Here is a 15,190-nt window from a genome sequence, read left to right on the forward strand (position 1 = left end):
CATTACCTAAAATAGATTAAGTAGTTTTAATGCCACTATTGACAAGTTTACTTGTTTGACAATCGTCCTCTGTTTGACCTGTCCTGTGACCCTTATGTGGATACTCTTCTTCATTCATATCATCTGCTTTTAAATGGAGGGGTCAGTCAGTCAGGAAGAAGAGGCAAAAAAGACTGTCGGTGCTGGGAACTCAGTCCCGATGCAATGCATTGATTCGACTATTTTTTCCACTGCCCCCCTTACAGAATAGGTAAAACAAGAGAAACCTAAGAGTGAACACAAGTGAGCTGAACAAGGTTTAATCTAATGAGGAAAACTGACATTCTGCTAGTTTAGAAGCTTGAGTGATCTCCCCCTCTCTCTCTAAATTCCATTCCATGAATTACTCTTCTGTTGGTGTTGCCTTTCAGCAGGTATGAGGCAAGAGTCAGGCCTCTTGATCTCTTTCCTTCCTCCGTGCTGCATTTTATCAGGAAGGACAGAGCAGCTGACCTGTTACTGTACGCTCAGGTGAATCGTAAACTATAAAACCTGCGCTCTTCTCCCATTGGGATGCACCAGCCCATGCAGAGTTAATGAAATCCTCCCAATGGTCGGTTCTTAACGTGATCCACAGATGTCGAATTAGCTGTCAGTTTTGCAGTTCTTAATGGTTTGCTGTAAGCCACAGAATTCAACCACCATGTTGCAACAGAAATTTATTTATTTATTGAGATATGATGCAGAATAGGCCCTTTGAGTCACGACACCCAGCAATTCCATGATTTAATCCTAATCTAATCACAGGACAATTTACAATGACCATTTAACCTACCAACTGGTATGTCTTTGGACTGTGGGAGTAAACCAGAGCAGCTGGAGGAAACCCAAGTGCTCATGGGAAGAACGTACAAACTCCTTACAGGTGGCGACGGGAATTGAACCCGGGTTGCCTGCACTGTAACACGTTGTGCTAACCTCTACGCTATTGTGCCACCCTGATTAATATTAATTAATTCATTAAGATAGATTTTTAATAGAATAAGATTACTTATGTAACAAAAGGAATTCACATCCCCTTTAAAAAATAAATTAAAAAAATAAATGTAAAGAAACAAAGCGATGCAATTCAATTCAAAAATCTGTAGGGACTTCGAACCATTGAGGGTAAGCACTTCATTGCTCTAACCAGTTATTCCTCATAAGAGTTCACAGGGAAAACAAAATACAAAATGTACTCCAGATATTCGCCCCTATTACCAAGTGACCCACAGGAAACAACAGAGAGGCTTTCAAGGAAAAACAAATAAAACTACTCCCACTGACTTACAAGTTCTCACAGAATTGTGCAGTTGAGGTCAATTTGAACCTTTCCTTGTTACTAATAGATGTTGCAACTTCAGCAGTTAAAATCTTGGTATGTTTTTTTTATCTGCAATTTGAGAAGGATAAGGGCAGATTGGAGGTGCCAGTGTTGCAGTTGAACAAAGGAGACTATGGAGCCATGAGGGAGGAGCTGGCCAAAGTTAATTGGACGGATATCCTAGCAGAAAAGACAGCGGAACAGCAATAGCAGGTATTCTTGGGAATAATGCACAAGGTGCAAAATCAGTTCATCCCCCGGAGAAGGAAGGATTCAAAGGGGGGAAAGGGGCCACAGTGGTTAACAAAGGAAGTCAAAGATTGCATAGCATTTTAAAAACAGGAAGTATGACAGAGCTAAGGTGAGTGGGAGGACAGATGATTGGGAAATTTTTTAAGGAACAACAGAACTTAACTAAAAAGGCAATACGGGGAGAAAAAATGAGGTACGAATGCAAGCTAGCCAGGAATATAAAGGAGGATAGCAAAAGCTTTTTTAAGTATGTGAAGAGAAAGAAGATAGTTAAGAACAATGTTGGGCCCTTGAAGAATGAATTGGGTGAAATTGTTATGGGAAACAGAGAAATGGCAGAAGAATTTAATAAGTACTTTAGATCTGTCTTCGCTAGGGAAGACACAAGCAATCTCCCAGATGTATGGATGGGCCAACGACATAGGGTAACAGAGGAAATGAAACAGATTGACGTTAGGAAGGAAATGGTGATGAGTAGACTGATGGGACTGAAAGCTGACAAATCCCCAGGTCCAGATGGTCTGCATCCTAGGGTACTAAAGGAGGTGGCTCTGGAAATTGTGGATGCATTGGTAATCATTTTCCAATGTTCCTTAGATTCAGGATCAGTTCTTGAGGATTGGAGAATGGCTAATGTTATCCCACTTTTTAAGAAAGGAGGGAGGGAGAAAACAGAGAACTATCGTCCTGTCAGCCTAACATCAGTAGTGGGGAAAATGCTAGAGTCCATTATTAAAGATGAAATAGTGGCATATCTAGATAGCAGTGATAGGATTGGGCTGAGCCAGCATGGATTTACCAAGGGCAAATCATGCTTGACTAATCTATTGGAGTTTTTTGAGGATGTAACCAGGAAGTTAGACAAGGGAGATCCAGTGGGTGTATTGTACCTCGATTTTCAGAAGGCATTTGATAAGGTCCCACATAGGAGATTGGTGGGTAAAATCAAAGCTCATGGCATTGGGGGGAAGGTGTTGACATGGATAGAAAACTTGTTGGTAGATAGAAAGCAAGGGGTAGCAGTGAATGGGTGTTTCTTGGAATGGCAGGTGGTGACTAGCCACAGCCACAGGGCTAGGTATTGGGACCACAACTCTTTACAATTTACATCAATGATTTAGATGAAGGCATTGAGAATAACATCAGCAAGTTTGGGTGGCAGTGTGACATGTGATGAGGATGTTAGGAGAATTCAGGGTGACTTGGATAGGCTGGGTGAGTGGGCAGGTACTTGGCAGATGATGTTTAATGTCAATAAGTGTGAGGTTATCCACTTTGGGAGTAAGAACAGGAAGGCAGATTATTATCTGAACGGTGTAGAGTTAGGTAAGGGAGAAATACAAAGAGATCTAGGAGTCCTTGTTCATCAGTCACTGAAGGTAAATGAGCAAGTGCAGCAGGCAGTGAAGAAGGCTAATGGAATGTTGGCCTTTATTACAAAGGGAATTGAGTACAAGAGCAAGGAAATCCTTTTGCATTTGTACAGGGCCCTGGTGAGACCACACCTGGAGTATTGTGTATAGCTTTGGTCTCCAGGGTTAAGGAAGGACATCTTGGCTGTAGAGGAAGTGCAGCGTAGATTCACAAGGTTAATTCCTGGGATGTCCGGACTGTCTTACGCAGAGAGGTTAGAGAGACTGGGCTTGTACACACTGGAATTAAGGGGACTGAGAGGGGATCTGATTGCAGCATATAAGATTATTAAGGAATTGGACAAGATAGAGGCAGGAAATATGTTCCAGATGATGGGAGAGTCCAGTACCAGAGGGCATGGTTTAAGAATAAGGGGTAGGGCATTTAGGACAGAGTTAAGGAAAAACTTATTCTCGCAGAGAGCTGTGGGGGTGTGGAATGCACTGTCTCAGAAGGTAGTGGAGGCCAATTCTCTGGATGCTTTCAAGAAGGAGCTAGATAGGTATCTTATGGATAGGGGAATCAAGGGATATCGGGACAAGGCAGGAACCGGGTATTGATAGTAGATGATCAGCCATGATCTCAGAATGGCGGAGCAGGCTCAAAGGGCCGAATGGTCTACTTCTGCACCTATTGTCTATTGTTTTAATGAAATCTTGAGAAAAGCACAATTTAGCTGAAGAGTCTTGATTATAAGGGATAGATACGGATATTTTTCAGGTGGGATTAATGCATTTCCATCAATATCTTGCACAGTTTTCAGAAGTATTAATACTGGATCAACTACTTTGAACAAATAGACATTTAATTTAAGCAGCAATTTAATTTAATCAGAAGCATGAGAAGGCACAGCTGACTCAGGTTTGCCCGTCGAGTGCATAAGGCATCGATACACAGCAGTCTGGCATCTGAGCAGAGGCCAATCAGTGATTCGGATTGAATGGCAAAAGCAAGTAAGGCAGGGGCAAGTGGAGCAACAATTGTTGTGGTGGACATCGTTAGAATGGCTGTTTGAAGCTTTAGCTCTTTGAGGCTTCGGTGCAGAGAGGCTTGAGTGAGAGAAGGTGAAGTAGCTGTATGTAGAAATTTGTTTCCGTTTATTTATTGTTTCCTTCTTTATATTTGCACAGTTGGATCAGTAGAGGTGCCTGGCAGGATTATTGAATGCTCCTCTTGCAGGATTTGGGAAGGCAGGGAGACCTTGAGTGTCCCTGACGACTTCACCTGCAAGATGTGATCCAGTAGCAGCTTCTAACACTCCATGTTAAGGAGTTGGAACTGGAACTGGATGAACTCTGGATCATTCAGGGGGCTGGGGGGCGTCATCAGTAGGTAGAAAGGTAGTTATACCCCAGGTACAGGACACAGGTCACTGGGTGACAGTCAGGAAGGGGAAAGGGGTTAAACAGCCTATGTAGACTACCTCTCTAGCCATTCCCCTCACCTTGTCCCCGTTAGGTGTACCACCTTGGATACTGTCAAGGTGAGGGATGACCTAGCAGGGAAAAGTGATAGTGGACAGGTCTCTGGCACTGAGAAGGTAAGGGTGGATGAGGGTGGGGGAGAAGAGGTGAGCTGTGGTGATAGGGGATTCATTAGCTAGGGAAAACAGAAGGGAGGTTCAGAGAATGAGAATGAGATTCCTGGTTTGTATGTTGCCTCCCAGATGATAGGTCTGGCATATCTCGGATCAAGTCCTGAGCATCCTTATGTGGGAAGGTGAGCAGCCAGAGGTCATATTTCACTTCAGTACCTATGTCACGGGTAGGATGGGTGACAAAGTCCTGCAAACTGAGTTTGGGGAGTTGTGGTTAAGTTAAAGGACAGGACCTCCAGGGTTGTGATCTCAGGACTGCTACCCGTGCCACATGCTAATGAGGCTAGAACTAGGAAGATCATACCGTTTGACTAAAGAGCTAGTGTAGGAGAGAAAGCATCGGATTTTTGGATCATTGGGCTCTCTTCCAGAGAAGGTGGGACATGTACAGAAGAGATGGTTTGCAACCGAACTAAAGGAGATCAACACTTAGCATGATGATATTGTAGCTAGTAGTGAGACTTGGTTGCAGGAGGGACAGGACTGGCAGCTTGTCAAATGTATTCAAGAAAGTTTCCTTAATCAGTATGTAGATTTCCCAAAGTGAGAGCATGTGATACTTGATCTCTTATTAGGGAATGAGACAGGGCAGGTGACAGAAATTTGTGTACAGGAACTTTTCTTCTCGTGATCATAAGCCATTAGTTTCAAAGTAAATATAGAAAAGGATAGGTCTGGTCTGCGGGTTGAAATTCTAAATTGGAGAAAGGCAAATTTTGATGGCATCAGAAAGGGTCTGGCAACTGTGGATTAAGACAGACTGTTTTCTGTCAAAGGTGTACTTAAAAAGTGTGAGGCCTTCAAAAGTGAAGTGTTGAGAATACAAAGCTTGTTTGTGCCTGTCAGAATAAAAGGTAAAGATAACACGTTGACAGAACCTTGGTTTTCAAGAGATATTGAGGCCCTAGTTAAGAGAGAGAAAAAAGAGATGCATAGCAAGTATCAGAAGGTAGGAAGAAATGAGGTACTTATGGACTATAAGAAATGCAAGAGAATACTTAAGAAAGAAATCAGGAGAACTAAAAGAAGGTATGAGTTTGCCCTACCAGACAAGGTGAAGGAGAATCATAAGGGATTTTACAGGTATGCTAAGAGCAAAAGGATTGCAAGGGACAAAATTGGTCCTCTGGAAAATCAAAATGGTAATCTATGTGTGAAGTCAAAGGAGATGGGGGAGATCTTAAATGCATTTTTTTACACATGTATGTACACAGGATCAGACACAGAATCTTTAGAAATGAGCCCCAGCTGCAGTGAGGGCATTGACCCTATACAGATTACAGAGGAGGAGGTGCTTGCTGCCTTGAGACAAATTAGGGTGGATATATCCCCAGGACCTGACAAGGTATTCCCTCTGACTATGTGGGTGGCAAATGCAGAGATTGCAGAGCTATTCATATAGTGAAATGGTATCGGAGGATTAGAGGATAGCTAATGTTATTCCGCCATCTAAGAAAGGATCTAAAAGTAAACCAGAAGATTATAGCCCAGTGAGCCTGACATCAGTCTTTGGATAGACAGGGACTGATTAGGGATAGTCAGCATGGCTTCGTGTATGATAGGTCATGTGTAACCAATCTTATAGAGTTTTTTGAGGATGTTATCAGGAAAATTGATGAAGGCAAGGCAGTGGGTGATGTCTACATGGACTTTAGCAAGCTACTTGACAAGGTCACACATGGGAGGTTGGTCAGGAAGGATCAGTCATTTGGCATTCAATATGAGGTAGTAAATTGGATTAGATATTGGCTTTGTGGGAGAAGCTAGACAGTGATAATAGACGCTTGCCTCTGCGACTAGAAGCCTGTGACTTGTGGAGTGATAGATATATACAAAATTAAGAGTGATATAGATAGGGTATATGCAAGCAGGGTTCCCCCCCCCCCCCGAGCTTGGATGGGATTACAACTAGAAGTCATGGGTTAAGGGAGAAGGGTGAAAAGTTTTAGAGGAATATGAAGGGGAACTTCTTCACTCAGAGGGTCATGAGGGTGTTGAACGAGCTGCCAGTACAAGTGGTGCATACAAGCTCAATTTCAACATTTAAGAGAAGTTTGGAAAATGAGAGGGGTATGGAGGGCTATCATCTTGGTGCATGCCGAATGAACTAGGCAGTTTAAATGGTTCAGCGCGGATGGGCTGAAAGGCCCGTTTCTGTGCTGTATTTTTCTATGATTCTATCACTCTCTTAATTCAATGACCTGACAAAGCTACTCCAGGTTCCAATACTCAGATGCTTTGGGTATTTTTTCAAAATGCACCCAGTAGAGTAGATGGATGGTGAGTATCTAAGAAGTTATGGAAAGTTTGCTGTGTTTCATCAACTGTTTTTTCATTATTTTCTTTGCTTTCAGTTTTCCCTTGACTTTCAAAGTCTTCATGGTAGCTGTTATCATGTTTTCCTCTTGACTTTCATTCAGTAAGTATCCGTGTAAATTGTGTTTGGATCACGTTGAGGATGCTGGACAGAGATTTTTCATACTCAGTTCTACGTATGCAGATAGGGAGATGACAGTACATTGTTGTGTGCAGTTTTGGTCATCTACTTACAAGAAAGAGACAAATAAGTTTGAAAGAGTGCAGAGAAAGTTTACATAGCTGTTGCCAGGTCTTGAGAAGCTGAGTTATAGGGAAAGATTAAACAGGTTAGGACTTTATTCCCTAGAATTTAGAAGATTGAAGGGAGATTAAATAGAGGTATACAGAATTGTGAGGAGTATTGATAGGTTAAAAGCAAATAGGCATTTTTTCCCTTTAAGGTTGGGTGAGACTACAACTAAACATCATGGGTTAAGGGTGAAAGGTGAAATGCTTAAGGGAAACGTGTGGAGGAACTTCTTCACTCAGAGGGTGCTGAGTGTGTGGTATGAGCTGCCAGCACAAGTGGTGGGTGCAGTGTCAATTTCAACAGTTAAGCACAATTTGGATCAGTATATGAATGAAAGGGGGCATGGAAGGCTATGGTCTGGGTGCAGGTCAAGTAATGGGTCAACACAGACTTGATGGGCTTGTTTGAATGCTGTAGTTTTCTTTGACTCCATGACTCTATCTTGTAAGCATTAATCAAAATGAGTCAATTATGAAAGTTCATCCATATTTGTCTGTCTCCAATTTTGCTTCTATGCAAGGTGAATAGAAGTTCATCCAAGTCCCAAACTATCTCTGCAGGGTTCTATGAGAAGCATTTCCTGTTTTCCTTATTTTCTTCCTTTCCGCTTTCTTCATATGTTTATGATTTGGGAAGTATAAAGCATATACGCGATGATCGATGAGAATGCTGCTCTGGTAGAGTAGAGCACTAATTTTACTGTTGAAAATGACCAAGGGAGCAACTATAGAAATTAAACTGTTTCCAGATGGTGCATCAGACTGTTCTCATTCATGTCCTGGTTGTAAATAAAGTTTGTGGAGACCTATGAGATTTCCACCATTCCCTATGCCAAAAGTAGTATATAATTAATAGGAATGGGAATTGTGTGGAAAAATTAGTGATCATCAAAGGTCATAAAATTGTTTTCCTAAATGATCAAAGAAATTTCCCTTTCTCTACATCCAGCTGTGTTTTTATATTAATACAAGATTCAGTTAACAAAACATGAAACATTGATTCATAAATCTTGACAACAAAATCAATGCTAAGGAAGAGGAGAGAAGCGACAGTGAAATGAGAGCTGAATGGATAATAAGAGCTTAAGCTGACAACTTGCATCAAAAAAATAATATATCACTGCCAAGGATTTCTTCCTTGTTTAATAGAGCTTACATGGGAGTGATAAAGTTTACCTCTAAAATACCTCGCATTGAAATCAAGGGGCCTATCCATGTGATAAATAGCTGAGCCGTCAAAACTATGGATAAAAAATTTTAGCTAAAAATGTACCTCTTCCCTTTTTATCTGAAAATTACAAAGATGATGAATGTCAATTAATAAGGCTCCTCCCCTCAACTAATATTTTCTCAAATTGTTGTTATCAGAATGTATTTCTACTATTTTGAAGTATCTGTGAATGTTTTACCATAATGAAGATGTTCCACAAATTCACTGCTCACTGAATAAAAAGGAGACATTTGTATATCAATTTCAATAAGGATTTGTTCAAAGCTAGTGAAGTTAGCTTGATTCTTAAAGAGATATTTGCAAGCAGGCAATCAATCCAAGTATCAATATGCCATTTGAGGACACCACAAAATTGAATTTAGTGTATAGTGTGCTTGGTAAACTAACTGGGGGCTGTGTGTATATTAAGGTCAACTTGAATATCAGGAATTAAAACCACAAAACTGTGATATCTTTGTTTCAAGAAGCCAACATAGTGTCTTTAAGAGCTTTAAAATCTGGCTTTTCATATTTGGCTCTGAAACAGGCAGTTTTCACGCGCATCAGTGCTTTCAAAGAGAAGTGGAATGTTGTTACTTTGGTGTTCTGTTACCTGGCCAATTCACAGCAAGTGATTGCTGTGGTCTCAAGTCTCTGCTGTAAGTGGCAGCCATTGAGTTACACATTAAGGGTCCAAGGGGTCTGCGAAATATATTTTCTAGCTCTCAGAAACCTTGATTCACATTAATCTCTGAGGATATGGATTTGTTTTATATATCAAAACTTTCATGGACTGAATTTTTGAACACCAATCAAATTTACACAAGGAGCATGTTAGGAACCAGAGGTCAATGAGCCAGTCCTCATTGGAGGATCAGAGGTAGAGAGGGTCAGCAACTTTAAATTCCTCAGTGTTATTATTATGGAGGACCTGTCCTGGGCAGATAAGGAATGTAAAATTATGAAGAATGTATGGCAGCACCTCTTATTCCTAAGGAATTTGCAAAGGTTTGGCATGATATCTATACCTTTGATAGGCATGTAGTGGAGCGTATATTGACTGACTGCATCACAGCCCTGGTATGGAAACCCTGGAAACCTTGAAAGGAAAGTCTTATAAACATAGTAAATAAGGCCCAGTCCATCATGGGTAAAGCCTTCCCAACCATTGAGCATATCTATTCAAAGTGTTGTTGCAGAAAAGCAGCTTCCACCATCAGGACCCCCACCACCTAGGATATGCTCTCTTCTCACTGCTGCCATCACGAAAAAGGTAGAGAAGTGTCAGGACTCATGCCACCAGTTTGAGGAACAGTTATTACCCTTCAACCATCAGGCTCTTGAACCAAAGGAGATAACTTCATTCAACTTCACTTGCCCCGTCATTGAAATGTTCCCACAACCTATGGACTCACTTTCAAGGACTCTTCATCTCATGTTCTTGATATTTATTATTATTATTATTATTATTATTATTATTATTATTATTATTTTCTTTTATGTGCACAGTTTGCTGTCTTTGCACACTGGTTGAATGCCCAGGTTGGTGCAGTCTCATTGATTCTAATACAGTTATTATTTTATTATGAATTTGAGTATGCCTGCAAGAAAATGAATCTCAGGGTTGTATATGATGACGTACATGTAGTTTTATAAAAAAAGGTTTTTAAATCATTGAACCAAATCACATATTGTTCACCCCTTTCAGTGGGAAGCATTCAAATACAGTGGATTCTGGTTAATTGGGCCATTTGTTAATTAGGGCTGCTGCTTATTTGAGACAATTCATAAAGAAAAAAACTAATGGAGAACTAATAGCCAGGATTCCCTTTATTTATTTGGGACACTATGCTGCTTAATTAGGATGGGAGACTGTTGCCAAATAGTTCCTAGCTATTATCAGTTGGGTGCATTTCTTGGACACAAACTTTTGCTACTGATAGTTGGTGAGAAATAAGCAGTAAGACAACTCAGAACTGGTTTTGCTCACTGTGGTTTCAAGCACTGAGGCTTGGTGGTTCCAGAAATAGCCAAGAGTGAAAAAGAAACCATTTCACAACTTCAACAAGTTAGCACTACCAGGAATGTGAAGATATTGACAATCATCTTGAACGCTACAATGAAAATGAAGACTTGGAGGATCCAATCATTGAAAGCATCGTATGAAGGCAGTGCATTTTCTGCACTAGGTATCTGCACTGATTTGGTTTACTTACAGTCAATCAAAAGAGCACAACAATGTACTGGATGAATTCACCTGTCAATAAACATTAGGAACTAACATAGTTTTATAGTATTGTAGTAGCATTGGTAGTGTTCTAGATTGTTCTCTATTTAATTTAAATATATGTTTTGACTCAGTTAAATGGTCTTTTTGTAATTTATTTTTTATTGAAGTTCATCAAACAAATATTTCCATAAGATGTATTTCAGACATTGTACATATATATCATATAATCATATATATCACAAATCTCCACAAAGTATTTATCTGAGGTATACACTTATAGAAAAGAGTGGAAAGAAAAAAACAATCAAAAGGAAAGAACTATGTACAAGCAAGGAGTGATCTTTTTTTTTACAACATATTCATTGCTTTGTGAGAATAAAATCAGGTCTATGAGGCATTATGTAGTTAAACCATTTTTCCCAGTATGAATCAAATTGTTCCAGCTTGTGATTAACAGATGCTGTTACCTTCTCCATTTTGTAAATGTCCATTGTAATTTCCATCCATGTTTTTAAAGTTGGGCTCTCCTGTGATAACCATTTCCTAGTAAGAGTCTTTTTACCAGCCACCAACAATATATTCAGTAAATATTTATCTCTTTTTATCTAATGCCTTTTTAACTATTTCCATGAAACCGCATAATGCGTGCAAAATATATTGGTTCCAATGGTCCCAATTAACCGGAATCCACAGTATTATCAATTAATACAGTCCAATTCTATTGTTAAGTTATTAAAATTGAGTACCAATTTGAAGACAACATCACACATGTGAAATCTGACAGGCAACTGGCATCTGCAATTGGGTGAGTGATTCCCATGGTCACATCCAATTTCCCAATACATTAGGCTTTCAATAGAAATGGGCACTGATGAATCAAAACATGCTTACTGTGTTTTTTTTTAGTGTAATTTATGTGTTAAAAAGCAAGCACAAATAAGCCCTATGAATTGGCAGATGAATGTAGCATGATTTTGTCAAGTTGAATTATGGTTCTACAGATGGAGCCTTAACACTGTAGATTATTCCTGGCTAAGTCCAACATGTTCACTCGTTGTTATTGGAGTAGGCTCTGTGCTGTATTTGCTTGAATAACCCCAGTATAAGTGCAATACCACTGAGATTACAAGATTTATTGTTGAATATTTTCTTGTGATATATTTGTTACTGAAAGCTAAACTGTATTATAACTGGCTTATTGTGAAATAGACAATTTAACTAGGGTGTTAGAGACGAGGCTGTTTGACCCATCAAACTTATGACTTCTACTGGTTGGGGAATCACTTACTCAAATCCAGTTTCTATATATGATAGTTTATATATTTTTCTGCTAAAATAATTGCATTAAATTATGCTCTACTACTACTACATGACCAAAAAAGTAAGATGTATCATGCTCTGGAAAGTCTCCAAGAGCTTCCAATATCCACTTCACTCGTCACAGTATAATTATAAAATAGTGGTACAATTGCCTACTCATTATCTATTCAAGCTATATTAAATTCTACCTTCTTTTCAATTAATATTTCAAGTCACTTCCAAATTATATTAATATTTCCAACAGTAATTGCTTGCTGTTATTATGGGGGAGACTAACTGCATCGTCCGGCATCCACATAAATACAGTGGAGCATGGAACAATGGTTATCTTGCTTGTCTATAAGTTGCATTGCTAATAGTTTCACTCTTGAAATCAAACAGAAATGAATGATGTATTTACAGTACATCTTAACTGCACACACACTATTTTCACAATAAGAATGGATAAAAGAGAAACTTTATTGCATAAGAAGCAAACAAATTTTGTTTTAATGATTTACTAATTCATAATTATTTTTGCATAACATATTTAATCCTTAGAAACAGAGGTGATGAATTTCACTTCTTCAAAAGAACTTCCTCAGTTGTAGATTTTTAAAGATTTTTTTAAAAGTTGCCTGTTTCTCTCCTTACATCAAGTGCATGCCCCAAACTTTACAGTGCTTTCTGCACAATCATATAAGTAGATGTTATTTTAGCTGACATTTTTCTATCTCCTTTGTTACCTTCTTCCAACTAGAGTCTGACTTCTGCCAGCCACGTAAATAGCAGTGGATGAAAACCATCACTGAGCATGTCTGCAAGTACACAAGAGATGATTCTCCCTTGGCAAATAGTGCTTAGTTCACTGCCAGGCGCAAATGTGTAACAAATACGGTCATGTCAGTTGTGCTTATCTATCTGAGATTATGATGTACCCAATTACAGCCTAAGTTTGTGATTTTGATTCAAAAATCTCTACTGGATTAAATCCAATTTGCTGTTCAGTACACGTGATTCAGGAGAAACAAATTTACTTCACTAGTATCCACTTGTCAGATTTTGTTAAACTGAAATATTCAGGCTAATTTAGCACAACCAAATTTAAAGCTAACCTCTAACTTGTGAAAATGACTTTATTCTTACTGGATTTAAATTCATTGGTTTAAATTAAAAGATACTCAATATATGTTATACTCCTAGTATAATACATTAATTTAGCTTGATCTAGAGAGGAGTGAGAGATCTAGGGAAGGTACTGTTAGGTGGTGTTTTCCAGGGTTTAATCATCACTGTCAAGCCCTACATTTATTGCTTATCCCTGAATGTCTTTGGGAAAGTGATGGTGAGTTTCCTCTTGCACCACCCCAATCCTTCTGATGGAAGTGTTTCCTCAATGCTTTTGGGCGAAGAATTCCAGGGCTTTAACCCAACAATAAAGAAGAATTGATGATATATAGCAATATACACCCAGAAGCTACTTCATAAGGTACTTCCTGGACCTAATTAGTGGCCACTGATTATATGTTCATGGTCTTCTGCTCCTGAATCCCATTTACTTCGATTTTTGATGTGTTGTGCATCCAGAGTTGCGCACCACTGTTGTAACGAATGGTTATTTGAGTCACCATGGCCTTCCTGTTCTCCTCTCACATCTCTAACTAACAAGGCAGTTTCACCCACAGAAACGACACTCACTGGATGTTTTTGCTTTGATTTGTTTTTCTGTAAGCTCATTCTCTGTAAACTCTAGAGACTGTTGTGCATGGAAATCCCAGGAAATCAATAATTTCTGAGATACTCAGGACGCCCCATCTGGCACCAACAATAATTCCACGGTCAAAGTCAGTTAGATCACATTTCTTCCCTATCCTGATGCTTGGTCTGAACAACAACTGAACCGCACGATCATGTCTACGTGTTGCTATGCATTGAATTGCTGCCACATGATTGACTGATTAGATATTTACATTAACGAGCAGGTGTGCAGATATACCTGATAAGGTGGCCACTGTGTGCATTTCCCCATTAGGGTAGTGTGTGACTTGAGGAGGAACCTGCTTGTAGTGATGTCATGTAATCTACAACCAATACATTTAATACATCAGCTCTACAAAATTTAGCAAATCTCACTATTTTAGTTTAAACTTTTATTTTGATTAATTTTGTGCTGAAGTTGAGGGATGACAATGTTAAGATACAAAATCCTTTTCTTCAGTTTCTTTCACAATTCCAACACAAAGCACTGCAGGACTGAGTATAGTAGGAGGTAGGTGCAATAGTAAAGCCCTGTAAACTGTCTCATCAATGTGTTTCCTCAGTCTGCAGCCCTATCAACATTTCTTCATCTCCGGGTTCCTCTGAAGTTGGCATTCAGTGGCAGATTGTAGGTAGTTTTACACTATGGGTTCACGTCCTAAAAGATCTATACTGTGGGTGCTTATGTTACATACCCGGCCGAGAGAGGAGATTCTATTTAATACATTTTGAATTTGAAACAAGATCAATGCAGTTAAGACTGGTGTCTACACATTGAACTGCAATTAATATTAGCTGGGAGAAAAGTAGGAGTCAGTATAATTGGTCTCAGCCCAATCCCTTAGACAACTCACCCATTTCTGCTCTACCTTTCATTCCCCTTTCAGGCCTATTCTAACAGCTACTTAAATACTGTAGGGGCAGTTGTGTGGCTCAGCACTTGCTTTTGCTGCATCACAGCTCCAAATGTCTGGGTGCTCTCTGTGTGGAGTCTGCATGTCCTCTTTATGGACAAGTGAGTTTTCTCTAAGTGTCTAGCCACGTTCCAGAGATTTGCTCATGGGTTACTTGGCCCGAGAGGATTAACACTTTGCCAAAAGTCAAAGTCGAAGTAAATTATTATCAAAGTACATACATGTCACTATATACAACCCTGAGATACATTTTCTTTCAGGCATACTCAGCAAATCTATAGAATAGTAACAATAACAAGATCAGGGACAGATCAACCAGAGTGTAGAAGGCAGCACACTGTGCAAATGCAAATGTAATAAATAGCAATAAATAATGAGAAAATGAGATAATGAGATTAAGAGTCCTTAAAGTGAGATAATTTGTTGTAGGAACATTTCAATGAAGGGCAAGTGAATGTAGTTATCCCCTTTTGTTCAAAAAGATGCATAGAGGAGTTGAAGGACACGTGTGAGAATAAATTGCACATTGACAAGGATATAAGGAGAGAGGAAATGGGACATGGGAATA

The 15,190-nt window shown here is 39.3% G+C and overlaps 1 long non-coding RNA gene across 2 annotated transcripts in view; it reads left to right on the top strand.

The window, feature by feature from the left end:
- The first annotated feature begins 1,419 nt into the window (after positions 1–1,419).
- The window catches only part of LOC132405139 (uncharacterized), a 40,164-nt gene continuing 26,393 nt past the window's right edge, over positions 1,420–15,190 (top strand). For both annotated transcript variants that reach the window (XR_009515774.1, XR_009515775.1), the window contains exon 1: positions 1,420–1,555. This is a non-coding gene — a long non-coding RNA (uncharacterized LOC132405139). The remainder of the gene's footprint in view (positions 1,556–15,190) is intronic.

The sequence above is a fragment of the Hypanus sabinus genome, chromosome 15 (genome assembly GCF_030144855.1).
Source record: "Hypanus sabinus isolate sHypSab1 chromosome 15, sHypSab1.hap1, whole genome shotgun sequence".
Taxonomy (NCBI): Eukaryota; Metazoa; Chordata; class Chondrichthyes; order Myliobatiformes; family Dasyatidae; genus Hypanus; species Hypanus sabinus.